This window comes from Sminthopsis crassicaudata, chromosome 3 (assembly GCF_048593235.1).
Source record: "Sminthopsis crassicaudata isolate SCR6 chromosome 3, ASM4859323v1, whole genome shotgun sequence".
NCBI classification, from domain to species: Eukaryota; Metazoa; Chordata; class Mammalia; order Dasyuromorphia; family Dasyuridae; genus Sminthopsis; species Sminthopsis crassicaudata.
Genome location: NC_133619.1, coordinates 51,410,776 through 51,424,324, shown reverse-complemented (window position 1 = coordinate 51,424,324; position 13,549 = coordinate 51,410,776). Strand labels below are relative to the sequence as shown.

Genomic DNA, 13,549 nt, shown 5'->3' with positions numbered 1-13,549 from the left:
GATATAAACCTATTTGGTGAAATTGCTTGATAAAAGGGTATGCAGACTCACATCCAAGTATGGACAATGCAGCAGAGTCCTGCCCCCAGTGCCAGCCAAAGAACACTATTGTCCAATCTCCTCTTACCATCTGTGGATAGAGAACTTCAGAAACCACCGCTGCTGCCATTGATTCACTTGGACAGCAAGGACTGCTGGGGCCCAGTCTGTACCGGCTTGTTCTGTGAGGATTGCTCTTCACTCTCCCTCTGGTTCCCTGCTGAATTTCTAAGCTTGGAATTTGGATTGGAATAGGGCATGAAGACAAGATCAAGAATAGAGGATAAAGAACCTAATCTTGCTCCATTTCCTGAACCGTCCATGCCTTTAAATGCTTTAAAAGGCAGATAAAAGAGTTAATAAGCACACACAAGAGTCTTTAGAAACTACTAGGAAGAGGGAAAACCTAAGAGATAATCCAGATTGAATCAGGGGACCCACAGCACAAAGTAAAGAGAAAAATAAGAACAGAGGTCAAGAAAGGCTATTGCTCCCCATAGACATCTCAGAACTGAGGCTTGAGCTGAAGCTACCAATTATATCAATCTCTTCAAGAACTGAAGGAAGTTCCAAGAAAAGGTTTGCCCTTCCCCTAATTTCCCCTAATTCGCCCGGTCCACTAATAGACACCATAACATAATCTGCCCATTTTTTACTCCAACATTTTATCTCGATCAGAACAAGACCAGAAGTTAGCTAATCTCTGCCCATTTTTGTGAATTTTCCTCAGAAAATTGGGTTTCACTCCTAGCATTTTGTATAATACTGATCCATAAAAGCATCAAAAAGGACCTGAGGAATCATTATATTAGACCCTATTAAAAATATGAGCTAATTTTAATTATCAGGTACGGATGACTAAATTCCCAAAGAGAAATGGCATAAAGAGGAGAGGGCAGTAAAGAGCCCCAGTTGGCCACCTACATTCTCCACAAAGACACTATACAGCCACCAGTATGGCACAAATGAGAATATAAAATGGCCTGCAGTACCTACATAAGCACAGGGGAAATGGGGTAGAGAGCAAAATTTGTGGACTGTCCATATATGTTATCTGCCCATATACATGCTGGTACCTTGGGCAGTGAACAAGATGACCAATTACTAAGGAGTTAACTGTATTTTGTATGTATGATATCTGGGTTGGGATAAAACCAGCTCATACTGGCTTAGGAGAGTCAGTTGTTAAATTTTCAGTGTAAATGTTTATACCTTAAAAATCAGCAAACGATTCAAGTTGGGGCTTGATTTACTATTTTATTGCTTATCTGGATTTAAGAAATGATAGGGAAAATGCTAATAATGCAGATTAAAGTATATTCAGTATACACTTTTCCCCTCCCCCTTTCTCAGAGAGCCAGCTGTTAAACATTTATCAGCATATCCCTACATGGATACTTTTGACAATCTGGTGAAGTCCATGGACTCTATCAAAATTATGTTTTTAATGAATAAATTTTTTAGAAAGTCAGAATTCCAAAGGAAGTCAATTATATTGCAAAGTAGTTATCAAAATACATCTTTTAAAAGTCCATGGACTCAAGATTCTTCCTATAGTAGATGAAATGAATATCAGCACTAACATTTTTAATGTATATGAAACGTGAAGGCAAATGAAAGCCACAGCTAAGGTAAGAATGGCCTACTGATTCTCCTTAGAGAGGAAAATAAAGGAACCAGAAGAGTTGGTTGTATTATGTGGCCAATGGCATTAAGTAAGATAATTAAATTTTCCAACATAATTTCCTCCTTTTTGTCAACCATCTTCCCCCTATAGAGAAATCATTATATTCAGGCTACATTCCTTTGTTTGGTCCCTCACTTTGCCTAGACCACCATATTTCAGGGGTCCCAACCATGCTTCAGTTTACTCTCTAAATTTATCTCTCTTCTCTTAGGAAGATCCCCTCCATTTTTCTTTTCCAACTCCCCATTATGTTGCCTTTCTCCATTTAAATGTAAGCTCTTTGAAGATAGAGACTCTCTTAATTGCTTGTATTTGTATTCCCAGATCTTAACTCTGTATCTAGCATGTAGCAATAAATGTTTTGTCTATTTATTAACTATTTTTCTATCTATAATTTCATAGAACATCTGGCAATCTTGTGATTCAAAATAATTAATAACCATTTGTAAAAAAGATGACCTTGAAGATAATTGCAGCTTAACATGAAACACCTGTTGTAAATGAAGAAGAGGTAGAGGAATATTATGAAGAACTTGAGAAACTCTCCTCTCAATCAAATCAAAACATACTTTATTCCTCAGTGACTTAAATGCAGTGGTGGCCATGGGAGGGTGAAAAATATGTTGGAAAATATGACTGAGAAGTAAGAAACATGGGGCAGCTAGATGGCACACTGGATAGAACACCAGCCCTGAAGTCAGGACCTGAGTTCAAATCTGACCTCAGACACTTAACACTTCCTGGCTATGTGACCCTGGGCAAGTCACTGAACACCAATTGCCTCAGGAGGAAAAAGATGTAATAAATACATCTTAATAAAGATATAAATCTTTATTAATAAATAATCAAGAAATCAAGAAAGAAATAAAAATAAAAGGCTTGTGGATTATATGAAGTTTCATATTCATATATGATGAGAAATGTCATCAAGAAGAAAATTTGAAGACATTAGGTGAGCACCAACTTACATCACAAAAAAATGCTTTTGTTTATTTAAATAAGGAACAACTGGTTACTCATGTGGGAGAGTTGTTTCAAAACTAACTACCCACATACAGTCAGACTACCAGCCCTTTAGAGAGAAGATATCAAAAGATATGAGAGAACAGATGTCAGGAGATAAGACAAGCAAGCCCAACCTCTTTGGGTAGTTAGGTGGTACAGGGCAGCTGGATGGTACAGTGGATCCCATTCAGGACTTAGATTAGGAAGACAAGAATTCAAATCCTGTCTCAGACACTTACTAGCTACTAGCTATGTGACCTTGGACAAATCATTTAATCTTATTTGCTTCACTTTCCTTATTTATAAATGAGCTGGAGAAGAAAATGGAAAATTATTTCAGTATCTTTGCCAAGAAATCGGGTTATGAAGAATAAGACATGACTTTGAACAAAAACCATCTATTCTATTAAAATAACCCATTAAAATTCCCCCATATGAAATGGATAAAAACACAGATATTAGAAGTTTAACTGATGTATGTCAAAGGTGAAATCAAAAGATCCTAAAAACCACCTCAGCCAGGAAATGTTTGACCTACTCATCAAACAGAGGTATGTTGTAGCCGATAGCAATATTGGTTTGGAACATGAATTAATTTGTAAATTCTTATATAAGAATATGATAAAAGATAAAAGATTATGAACAAGAAAGACTCATGAGAAAACAAGAAGAAATAAAAGGAAAAACAAATCTGCAGAAAGTTTGGTGAGAGATTCAACTGATTGTTTTAAGGGCAGTCAAGGATGAACTGGTAATGTATAAGGAATATAAATATCTTTCTCCATTAATCACATGGGAAATATCACATTCATATTTTGTCAACACAGACTACAGTGGGTTCTTGTGAGGAAGAAGAAACAATACCAGAGAAAATAAAGTTGAGTAGAACAGCTGAATTAGGCCAAAGATACCCTCCAAAATAGTTACAGGCTTAAAGTTAACACAATTTTTGAAAGCTTTTGAAAGATCAGTTTTTTTGATATTTTAATGAAAAGAGGATACCAAACATTCGAGAGAAAATCTTGAGTCTTATTATTATTAAGAAACAAACAGGCAACCAATAAAATATGAGTATTGATCAAGTCATACACCTACTTTCCTCTCCTTACTAAGTTTTTATATAGAGTTTATATAAGTATCAATAGCAACTCTATAAAGGAATGAAAAGGAAATGGGCTTTTTAAAATATCATTCAGGCACAAAATTCACAGAACTATGTAGGCAACATATGATCCCACCATGTTTATTATTTGTTGACTATTAACAAAAACCCAACAAAATATCCTGTGCATACGTCAAAACTACACAAGGTTCTTTAAAAGAGATAACAATAGATAATTTATCCAATGACCCTCTTTGTATCAAGTGAGGCATAAAACAGAGATTTTTGCTTAACAAACACAATTGCTAATCTTACGAGGGATGTTCAGTGCAAAGTCCAAATGTGGATCCTTACAGATGAAAGGTCTTTTGACATTTCTGAACACTGGGGACTCTTAAACAAGAGTCATAACCAAAAGAGTCTGGATTAAGCATTTACATTGGAAAACCTATGTCTAGAAAATTGCCTAGAATATGACAGACTATTAGATGAACAATCCATAAATCCATTGGTATACAGACTTCAGATAGATATTATAGGTGGACAGTGGATTGACCCCAGAGTTGGAAGAAAGGGTGATATTTGGGAATTTTTTGTGTGTTCTTAATGATTCAATATTCTATTAATAATGAATAGCTGGGATATTTGGGATTTTGATTGCATTACCTATGAAGGGTCTTATCAATCAATAGGTAACGAATTGGTAAGACTTCGGTGGGGTGGAGTCAGCCCTATGAAACATGAGAGAATTGAAATACTTCTGTTTCCTAGCAACAAAATGGGAAGACATCCAAAGGGCATTGGAGTACGTATTTCAAACAAGTAAATGTAGATGATTTTTGTGGAAATATGTATAGAGTAATTGCATATGTTTAACATATATTGGATCACTTGCTGACTGGGGGAGGGTGTGGGAGGAAGGGAGGGGAAAATTAGAACACAGGGTTTTGTAGCAGTGAATGTCAAAAATTATCCATGTATATATTTTGAAAATAAAAAGCTTTAATTTAAAAAAAAGTACATATAGAGAAAAATTTATGTTTTGAAATAAATGACTGGAAAGGAAGGTGGTACAGGGGTGTTATAAATCTAGTGACAACTAATGGAGAGTTTACATGCTCCAGTATGTTTAACACACAATGTCCAGAAATCTAGAGGAAGCCCTACCCCCAACCCAATATATTGGGATAGACCACTTATGGCATACTTCCAGGGAGATGTGGGTACTTGTATATGGAAGCTATTGTCCAGGACCTGTAACCTCTCTGAACTTATATAGAACACATCCCAGCAGAAGTTCAGACCCTCCAAAAGTTCTTTTTAGGCTTGCCTCACCCCAACTCAGAGTTTATGCAGGAAAATAGCTAAATGTAGTTTATTGTTAGGTCTCCACAAAGGTGAAATAAAGGGTCATTAATTCTCATACAACAACAGTGCATAATAGGTACAGGACAAGCTCTATTCCATTCCATAGACAACCCAGAAATAACAATCTTCTCAGTAGCTAATAAATATTCTATAAAATCATTCTTCCCTCTCCAGTGAGTTTTTCTCCTCCACTACATCTTCTCTTCCCTATTATACAGTTTTGCAGACACACAGTCAATCTGTAGTTTAAATCAAACCTTCTTACACTGGGTTGTGATCCTGTGTAGTGTCATGTAATTGTATGGGGGGTGGGAGGGGTTGCAAAAAATCTGACAACAGTAAAAGATATCAAATATTCTGTCAAGATTAAATCTTTATGTAAAAATAAACATCCACCTCATTAGTAAACAAATTTGCTTTTATCTTTAATAAATGGTAAAATTTTATATATATATATATATATACACACACCAAAGAATTGTTTAAAAATAAATTTCTTTATGATTATGGGTGAATATTTGATTATCAATTTACCTATTTTATATGCTTATAATGGGGTTATATAAAAACTTCTAGGTCACTAGTGGAAAAAAAAAATTTAAGAAGTTCTTATTTAGATGATGTTTAGAAAGAAAAAAATTATTAGGGTTGCCAGAAGACAACCCCCTTCCCATCGAACCCTGAAACATTCCAACCCCATTGCTTCCACCTTTCCACTGCAATGAGGGAATGTTATATTATTTTGCTGGTGGGTAAATTCAGCTGATATAGTGGAAATTATTTTGTGTTTCTTTTGTTCACATGTTGCATTTACTTATTTCAGTACATGCTGCTGTCCCTCTCCCTACCCTGTAAAATGTAAGCTTCTTTATAGTAAGTACTGTTTGTTTTTCTCTTTGTATCTCTAAGACCCAGCACAATGCCTAACACAAAGCAGGTACTTAGTAAACACAAATTGATTAAAATTGAATGAATTTGATCCGGGAACTTCACTGATTAACCTCCTACACATATATTATCTTAAAAGTGTAAGAGATGATTTGCATTATTGGAAGATAGGTTTGTGTGATGAGATCACAGTTCTGTGGAAGTTGTTGTTTATCTCCTCATTAAGTACATAGCTCATCACTATGACTTTTGGAGGACCAGGTTCTCATGAATCTATCTTCTTATCTGTCACATTGTCTAACACAAGGCCTTGCTCATATTGTATTCAAAAATGTTTGTTGAACACATGATACATTTTAACTAGGCCTTCTTTTCCAGTAAAAGTTTCTTCAAAGAAAAGAGAACCCTGAAATGTAATTTGTGGTAGGCAAATACAAGCAGACTCTTAGAGGGCTACCAGTAAGACAGCCTTCCTTTGGGGATTGGAGATGTACTTGAATGTTAAAAAACAAATATTATTTACTGTGTCATTGTTAGTTTTTCTTGTAGTCACTTCAAATGTGTGATGTATTATTTGCCATAAACAGCTGAAAAGCAAAAATAATTTAAAATTTCATCTTTAGTGTAATGATTTTAGTGCAATTAGTATAATTAGCTATTAATGAGCTTTTGAGTAGAATTTGATCTGATTCAGGAAACAATATTAAGAACCACCCAATAACTGAATATGGATCACAACATAGTATTTTCACCTATTTTGTTTCCTTTTTTTTTTTTTTTTCATTTTTTCACTTTTTGATCTGATTTTTCTTGTGTAGCATGATAAATATTGGAAACTATAGAAGAATTGTACATGTTTAACTTAGATTGCTTGCTTCTAGGGGAGCAGGGTGAGCAGAAAGGAGGGAAAAAATTTAGAACACAATGTTTTGCAAGGGTGAATGTTGAAAACTATCTTTACATGTATTTTGAAAATAAAAAAAACTATTAGAAAAAGAACTACTGAATAAAGTGAATATTAAAGACTATTATCTTAAGTTTTTCTCTATTTCAGTCTATCCTTTACTTAACTCTCAAAGTAAGAATCCTAAAACTCAGATCTGACCATGTCATACCATGTCAATAATCTTATTACCTCCAGGATCAAATATAAAATCCTCTGTTTAGTTTTTAAAGCCCTTCATTACTTTTCTACTCTCCACCCTTGATTGCCCATCACATCCTCCATTATTCAGGGATATGCTCATTCTTACCTGTTTCTCACACAGAACATCATCTTCAGACTCTGTTTCCTGTACTGGATGTCCCCCATGCCTGTAACTGGTTACCTCCTCAACTCTGTTCCTGGATTTCTTAGGCTTCCTTCATTTCCTGTTTGTATGTGATCTCCCCCATTAAATTGTGAGCACTTTAAGAGCAGTGTCAACAGGCAATCATGTGAAGACTAGGTTTATTGCAAGAGAAATAAACATATATTTCAAAAACAGAAGTTCAGGGCACCTGGTAAAAACCTTTAACTGCAGGGACTGTATTTTGCCTTCCTTTCTATCCTCAGTGCTTAACACAGTGCCTCCCATATAATAAGCACTTAATAAATTCTTGCTGACTTGTATATAAAACAAAACTAGAATCTGCTCTTACTCTGGTTAAATTTCTTTTTTTTTTTTTTTCCTTTCTTGAAAACAACTGGTCTACTCTCTCTTCAAACCCAAATTTCCTTATACATGGCCAAAAAAAAAAGGCAACATGTTCAAGCCATTAGATAATTATCATTAGCTCAGCTAATCTAATATACTCACAGTTACTGATGAATCAGAACCCAAAAATTTAATGTCTTTTTCCTCAAGTTTTTTTCTAAGAGTAAAGTCACAAGTAAAACAGTCACCTGTTTTTTTACTTGTCTACTTCTCTTTGATTAAGATCCTGGTGTTCTAGTTTTAAGTGAAGAGAAAAATTGGAATCTATTAAGTTGAAAACTAAAATGTAGTCATCCCATGAGGAGATTGATTGTTAAAACTGTGACGAAATAGTAGCATATGCATATGCTCTATAACTAGTCTTTTAACCTGCATGCATATATGATGGGTATTTGCACTTAAACAACTCTTTTCCTATAAAGAAAAGAAAAAAAGGAAGGAGGGAGGGAAGGAAAGAAGGAAGAATAGGGGCAGCTAGGTGGCACAGTATTTAGAGCACCAGCCTTGAATTCAGGAGGACCCGAGTTCAAATCTGGTCTCAGACACTCAACACTTCCTAGCTGTGTGACCTAGCTGTCTTAATCCCAGCCTCAAAAAAAAAACCAAGAAGAAAAAAATGAAGTATTTGTTAATCTAAACCCTTTACAAAATATCTCACTTGATCCTCACAATCCTGAGAGAATCATATCTTAAAGAACTCAAGATATTATCCAAATTTTTTTTCAGTGAATATGATTTCAATTGGATATATTTTCTTGGAAAACAGGGAGTTATACATTATATAGGAAAAGATTACATAGGTTTGATAAAGGACAGTCAGAGTGTTTCAATAGAAGGGAGAATCCAGGAAGTCTGGACTATTTTGCCTTAGATTTTCCCCCCCCACTGCCACTCAATGCACATTTATTAAGTTTCTATTATGTACCAGGTACTGTGCTGTGCAGTGGGGATACAAAGAAAGGCAAAAGACAGCCCCTGTCTTGAGAAGCTTACAGTCTCATAAGGAGGAACACAATTAGCTAAAAAGAAGCCATATGAAGAATAAATTTGAGGTGATCCAAGAAGGGAAGGCAGAGAAATTTTAGCTGGCGCTTGAAGGAAACCAGCAGGTGGGGATAAAAAAGGAATTCCAGGCGTGGGGGAAATTCACAGCCCGTGAAAATGCTTGAAGCTGAGCGATAAAGGGTTTTGGGTGACAAAATCCAAGGAGGCCAGTGTGGCTGGATTGCAAAAAATTGGTTCGGTGATAAAGCAAAATCGCCCTGTGATGCAATGAACAAGAGTAAACATGAACTGCCCGAGGCTTGGTGCCCCTGGAGAGAGGCGTCCGATGTAAGGGAAGGAGCTCTGTAGCCCGGGTCTGGTACTCGGATTAGGGCCGGAGTTCTGCCGATCCTTCCTCTGTGCTCCTCTGGATCCACACCTCTAAATGGGGAGGGTGACTCTGTGGTCCCTCACAGCTCTACATTCACGACCCCGGGAAGAAGCGAAGGCAAAGTAAGTGCCCTTTTTGGAGCTGTCGCCCTGCGCGGGACAGATGATTAAGGGGCATTTGTCCCCTATTCGTTCTTGCATTAGAGACCGAGATGCGGGATTTGAAACGTACAGAGGGACCTGGAGATCCGCGCGGCCGAGGAAGCAGCGGCAGCAGTAGCTCCCGCCCAATTGTTTGATGTGGGAATGGATGAAGGGATGCGGAGATGGAGGGATGGGTCGTGGATCCGCCTCCGGGCCCAGACCGCGGCTGTCCCTCAGCACGTGCTGCCCCGGAGCCTATCCGGATAGCGAGGGCGGGCCAGAGTCGCCCGGGGGACTCCACCCTAGGGCCCCCTCGCAGGCCAGGGATCCCCATTGGTTCTGTACTATGTGACCTCTCCTTCCTCTCGCTTTCGAGACCCCCAAATCAGTGTCTTCGGGTTTTGAGATTGGACAGCACCAAAAGCTGAGAGCTCCTCCGCCCCGAGCCCCGAGCCGGGCGGCTCGGGAGCTTAACGAGCAGTCTTCCCAAGGCCCATCTCCCTGTTCTACCCCAGAGCCCTGGCCCCCCGAGGGAAACTGAGGCACTTGCAGTTCCCAGCCAGTTTGCTCGGAGAGACGTCGCCTTCCCACTCCCTCACAGCTCCCGCCTCCCGCTCCTCCCCTGGCCCCATAAATAGCTACATCTTGTTTGTCCCTCAGTAACCAGAACCCGCTCGGTCTCAGCTGGCTCTCACCCCTGAGCTGGGCCTGGGGCTGGAACTCGCTGGGCGTGGGGCGAGCTGAGCCCGGCGCGGGGGGTGGGAACGCGCAGCCTGGATCTGGGACAAGCCGGGAAGCGGGGACGATGAGGCCGGGAGCTTGTCGCCGGCTCTCCCCGGGTTAGAGGGGGCACACACATCCTCTCCTTCCCTCCGTCAGTCCTTTCCTCGCTCCTTCCCTCCTCCCCCTCCCCTCTCTTCCGCTAGCAGAACAGACAATGACCGACAGTTACCCCAAGCTGCAGAAGCTGGGCTGGGGATCAAGCTCCCCCCCCCACCTTGCTCTCAGGGCAGGGAGGGTACTCACACTCTCCCCACCTCCCTCCAGTGCATCCTTTCTTTTCCCTCCTCCTTCCTCTTTTTCTTCTTCCTCCTCCTCCCTCTGCTCTTCTTCCTCCTTCTATCCCCCATCTCCGGCAGCCCCCCTGCAGCCACTCACGGCAGGACCCGGGTGGTCTCGGCTGCGAGTACTCACTGCAGCTGGGCCCCCATCCCCAGGCGCAGTCCCGGAGCCCCGGGCTCACTTACCGCTCCCGGCCAGCCCGGGGTCAGCTGCTTCACAGGGCACTAGTCCTGGGCTCCCCAGCTCCTCGCTGTTGCCCCCGGAGCCCCCGAACGCCGAATCTGATAGTAGTGGAGCCTCTCATCCTGGAGCTGCGATGCTCCGGCCCTCCAGCTCCGCTTGGCCACAGCCCAGGGCCGGTCCCCTAGCAGGTGGAGGTGATCCCCGCCTCCCTCAGCCCTTTGCCCAGCGGAGCCGGGGGGATCGGGGGCTCCTGGGTAAGAGCTGAGCGTCCAGCCTGTGCAAGCTCAAGGCTCCACAGCCTTTCATTCCTATACCGGCTAATTCTGGTTTGGCAAGGAAAATGTTGCAGTCACCTCACATGCACACTCTTGTGGCGGGTTGAAGTTTATAGCTCGGACTGGAGCTGGGCTGTCATCCTGCGAACCGGTCCCTGACGAGCAGCGTCGACCTGGTTCCAGCTGCAAGCGCCGGGCTGTTCATCCGAAATCACTGCTAGGGCGGGTCAGCGAAGGACGAACCCGAATTGTCGACGGCCCAGTTTGCTTATAAAAAGGAAGAAAGGGTCCTTGGAAGTATACCTTTTCGGGAGGAGGACTGGGGCAAGCTTCTCTCTGCCTCTCCCCAGCCTCTGTCCCCTCCTCTCAGAGAGGTGGCTGTCCCTATTGGCTCTGGGTGGCAGAGTGAAGAGGGGGTTGGAAGATAGACTAGACTAGACTAGAATCTGGAAGTATAGAAACAGAATTCTCAGATGATTAACTGTGACGCTGGGGCAAGCCATTTAACCCCTCTCAGCCTCAGTTTCTTCATGTGTAAAAGGGGATAGTGATAATGCCTGTTTCATAGGAGTGTTGGATTAAATGAGAGGCCGTGTAAAGGACTCTGCAAACCTTAAAGCAATATATGAATGCTAGCTGTTATTATTTGTTCATTCCTTAAGTTCCCATACCACAGCTTATAAACTTTGTATCCTATCTTCTCACTGCCGCAGCACAAAGCCTTATTTAACCCTCTCCCTTAGAATCCTGGCTCCCTAGTCAGCTCAGTTCAACTTCCTGACTTTGCCATGCCCCCAAATTCCTGCTATTTACTCTTTATCTACTTATTATGTACATCCTGTCTTCACCCTTACCCAATTTAAACTTTTGATGACAAAATCCTTTTGTTTCCTTGTTTGCTTTTGTATCTCCTTGGCAAGTAACAGGGTTAGAGATTCAACCTGTGATTTCATTGCTATAAGAAACATTTTGGGGAGGAAATTTTCTTCACCAATGCAGGTCATCACCTCTGCAATTTATATTCCCTTTCCAGAGAAATTAAGTGATTTTGCCTAAGGTCACAAAAGTTGCATAAATATGAGAAATAGGGTTTTCTGGGTCAACAGACAGCTCTCCCTACACTATTCCACAGTTGCCTGCCAGGCACACAGTAGGCATTTTAATAAATGCTTGTTGATTGACCAATTGCTTGGTAGTAGTTTTTAACAACTATTTCTTCAGCAAACCAAGGAAGCAATGGAGACAGTATGGAGTCAGATGGCCTGGGTTCAAGTGCTTGTCTTTTTACCAACATAGTCAAATGACTGTCTCTCACTTGAGTTTCAGTCTTCATATTTATAAATCATAGGAGTTGGATGGAGGGAAGAAGTATTTACAGAAATAAATGATGTTAAAAACAAAAGACATTATCAATAAAACATCTTTTTAAGTAATTGAAGGGGTTGGGTGACCCCTAAAGTCCTTTTCAGCTTTAAATCACTGATCCTAAAAAAATCACCATCTAGGCTTCTTATACAATTTCTGAGCACTTTTCATTTGGTTTCTAACATACATTGCTGTGATAGAGACTGTCTAAGTACTTATTACTGTGTGCTCATGGACTCTGAGTCTCAAATTTCTTTATCTTTAAAATGTGCATAACATCAATAGTCAATATTTACTATTCAGGGTTGTGAAGGAGGGCAATTGTCAAATAAGGTAATAGCTTTATAAATCTTACGTAAGTACCACATAGATAGGTATCTATGTAAATATATAGACATATCTTTATAAATTTTAGATATCTATATAGATATAAATTATAGGTAATATCTATCTCTATCTAGAGATATAGATATTTCTATGGACATATTTATATCTTTAGATTGTGTATGTTTATATATATATATATATATATATATATATATATATATATATATATATATATATATATATATATATATATATATGTAAGCTTCTTCAAATCTAACAATGTATTTATCACCCTTACCACATGTATTATCACATTATCATATCATACATTAACATATACATTATTACCTTTAAGAGCTTGTTAGTACTTCAAACCTATGAATATTTCTGGCAAGTAGAGAAACAATACAAGACAGAATAAACCAGAAAATCAGAGGAAGACAAGGCATGTATAGGCTCTTCACCCACACACCCACACATACACTCCTTTTTGGTAAGTTCCCCCAAGCAATACTTTATGACCTCTAGTGCCCTCACATGTTTGTACCCACATATCCCTACTTTCCAAAGTAGAGTTGAGATAAAGAAGTTAAATGACTTCTTTCTTTGGGATGTTAAGGACAGGTCTACTGATTTTTGTCTAGGGAAGGAAGGATTTCTAACATCGAGGAGTCATAACATTACCATTTTGTCACAATCTTTGTAACTTTATTCCCCCTTCTTCTTCTTCTCCTCTCTTGCTTTCCCCTTTAAAGAAATTTTAGGTTAGTCAAATTTTCATTTTCCATAATTTTTCAGGACACTTTGAGGTTATTAGGTTCATCCCGGGGAGAAGTAAAAATTGGGAGATTATTCTTTCAGTATTAGGACCACACTTTGTTTTGCTAACAGGTCTTATGTGACTGGATATCAGACTGATGTGGAAGGAGGATTATAAAAACGAAAACATGCACATGGGAAAAAGAGGGGGAAAAACAACACAGGGAAAGAAAAGAAAATCAAGGAAACAGATGGCTTTCTTTTTCCTGCCATC

The 13,549-nt window shown here is 39.6% G+C and overlaps 1 protein-coding gene across 7 annotated transcripts in view; it reads right to left on the bottom strand.

Moving 5' to 3' along the window:
* SLC16A14 (solute carrier family 16 member 14) overlaps positions 1–11,190 on the bottom strand; it is a 44,871-nt gene extending 33,681 nt beyond the window's left edge. For 5 of the 7 annotated variants that reach the window (XR_012487710.1, XR_012487709.1, XR_012487708.1 and 2 more), the window contains exon 1: positions 10,552–11,188. The gene's annotated coding sequence lies outside the window, so the exon portion shown is untranslated. Of the gene's footprint in view, positions 1–10,551 lie in introns of all 7 variants that reach the window. The other 2 variants (XM_074298482.1, XM_074298483.1) reach the window with 2 other exon arrangements.
* Between the last annotated feature and the right edge of the window lie 2,359 nt (positions 11,191–13,549).